General features: G+C 34.1%; 1 pseudogene; it reads right to left on the reverse strand.

The window, feature by feature from the left end:
* Positions 1-720: 720 nt before the first annotated feature.
* LOC149146915 (ATP-dependent Clp protease adapter protein CLPS1, chloroplastic-like) lies at positions 721-1,539 on the reverse strand (annotated as a pseudogene).
* Positions 1,540-2,392: the final 853 nt, after the last annotated feature.

A 2,392-nucleotide genomic window follows, 5' to 3' on the forward strand; every position in this document is an offset into this window, starting at 1 on the left:
TATATGTTTTCTTCATTAACTCAGGAAAGGGAGAAAAAAAAAAGTACACACAGAAAAGAGTGAATATAATAATAGGGACTGTATTCGTTGTTTTTGCAGAGCTTGAAGCTTCTTGAAATAATTTGTCATGAATAACATCTTGCCCAAGTAACACCTACATACCAAGGCTATTGCTTTTGGTAGATAGTTCTATCCTTGTCTTCAAGAATTTAGAACCAATTTCCTTCATGTTGAAGACATTACTCCAATCTAAGTCTATCATAAGCACACAAATTTCACTAGCCAAGATCATGAAAAGGGCATCCAATATGTCAATAGTGGATATTTGAAACTTCCAAACTGTCATTTCACCAGGATACTGACATTGTTTCAGCTTGTATGAAAAATAAATTCCTTGAATGCCACAGAATTAGTAGCACCTACCTCTTGCAATCATCAAGACAAAAAATACTCTCTATCATTTCCTTCATAATACAAGTTCCTGAACTACCACAAGTAGCATGATCTCTTTGCTTTGGTTCATTTCATTTACAAAGAGCTATAGATGTGTATTCAGAATTATAGAGGTATTAGCATTGCATTTTCAAGGGACTGCATTCTAAGATTCCTATAGTTAATTTTACATATTGTACTTATATAAATAACATTGATGTGCATACCTACAACTCTACCCTAATCATAGTATGTAGTGCTCTTAACAAGTCAATGTGACTGAAATCTTTAGCAACCATCAATGGTAGGCTCAATGGAACTAAGTTATTTCCTTGAAGTTGTGTACAATGTTCTTCAACATCAACCTAAGCACAAATAATTATGAATGTGAGGCCATTGTAGTGGGCTTTTTGTAGGATATTAAAAACATTATCAAGGGTCTTTACTGGCATAACCTCCAACAAAACTTGCACATCATACTCCCATTTGTTATAATTATCATTGTGCAATAATACACGATATTGTGGAGATGTCTTCCTTGGTTTTCTTTGATTGTAGTGACAAGAAAATAACAAGAGACTTAGAAGATGCATCGAAGGAATTGGAAATTCTAAAAACATCATATCTATTTCATTGACAGTGAAAATAAAATTCAAGTAAAATTCTAGTCATATACACTCTAATAACCATGTCCTTCGGAGTAGATATCTTTATTTGACAAAAGTTCTACATAAGACAATACAATGAAACAAGAATCTATTCATAAGTCATCATTCTATTTACCATAGATCAAACTCTGATTCTCGACCATGTGTAGTTTTCTCAATTGTTGGCGTCTCTATCAATCCACTACCTTTTCCCCATGCTGAGGTTGATCTAATTGCAGAAAACACCCGGTTCATGCAAGTCCCTTTTGATTGTGATATTTTGTCACCTTGGAGACTTTGCAACGTTTTTGTCTTGTGGTTGTTATCCTCACACTGCCCTTTTTATACATGTAGTAGCTCACACGTGCTTAATTTCTAATTTACCCATAAAGGAAAGTTGATTATTTTGATATGATTGGGGACAGGGAAGAATTAATCTCGAAGATATCAAACTGGCCATCACTTCTGACCCTACTTGAGAGTACAAACTCATGTTGTACATAACGAGAGGACAACTCTAGAATTGTGGTCCTCTTTCCATTATTCATCTTTCATTGTTGTTTGTTTCCATGACTTTTTTTTTTCCTTTCATGCTTTCCATTGATTTTCAGTTGGAGAATACTTTGTACGTACCTAGTGATTGAAGGTATGGCCGGTAGTAAACTGTGGTTGAAATTTCAACCTTTGAGATGGACCAAGCTCTAGCTAGTGAAGAATAATCTCCTCAAGGTTTTGATGCATGGGAGGGCTCTGTTGGGGCTATAGTTTGCATGTTGAAGGCATAAGAGAAAGAGATATTTCTCTACCACAGTTCAAACAAATCAACAAGGGAATTATCTCCAATGATTTTTCCATTCTTTTCTTTTAGTTGTAGATCCTTCGATAATGATATCAACAGTTATTTATGTTTTTGACTGATATGATGATAATCAATGAGATCTTGCATGTATAGCTATTTTTGGGTTCTTACACACTAAGTTTGTTTATGTTATTATCATGTAACTAGAGATTTGATAAGGCCTCTAACATAATAGGAGTTGATGGAAAACTACAATTTTAACCATATGCATTAAATCTTTATATCTATAAAGTGATTATTTCTTTATATGTGTCTTTATCTTTCATATTTAACTAGAAGCAAATTCGAGTTTGAGTTAGTAGGGCTTAATCAACTAAAGTCGTAAACCTCCCCTCAGAGACTCTGTTACTAGTAAAATATATCATATGGAATTGCAGAATATATGGGTGAATGCCATCTTCCAGTTTTAAAAATAGTCTTTACTCCTTGTGGTGTGGCTGGGATGGTGACTATC

The sequence above is a fragment of the Pinus tabuliformis genome, chromosome 9 (genome assembly GCF_031772625.1).
Source record: "Pinus tabuliformis cultivar Carrire ecotype Pingquan chromosome 9, CPIR1, whole genome shotgun sequence".
In the NCBI taxonomy this organism is placed as follows: Eukaryota; Viridiplantae; Streptophyta; class Pinopsida; order Pinales; family Pinaceae; genus Pinus; species Pinus tabuliformis.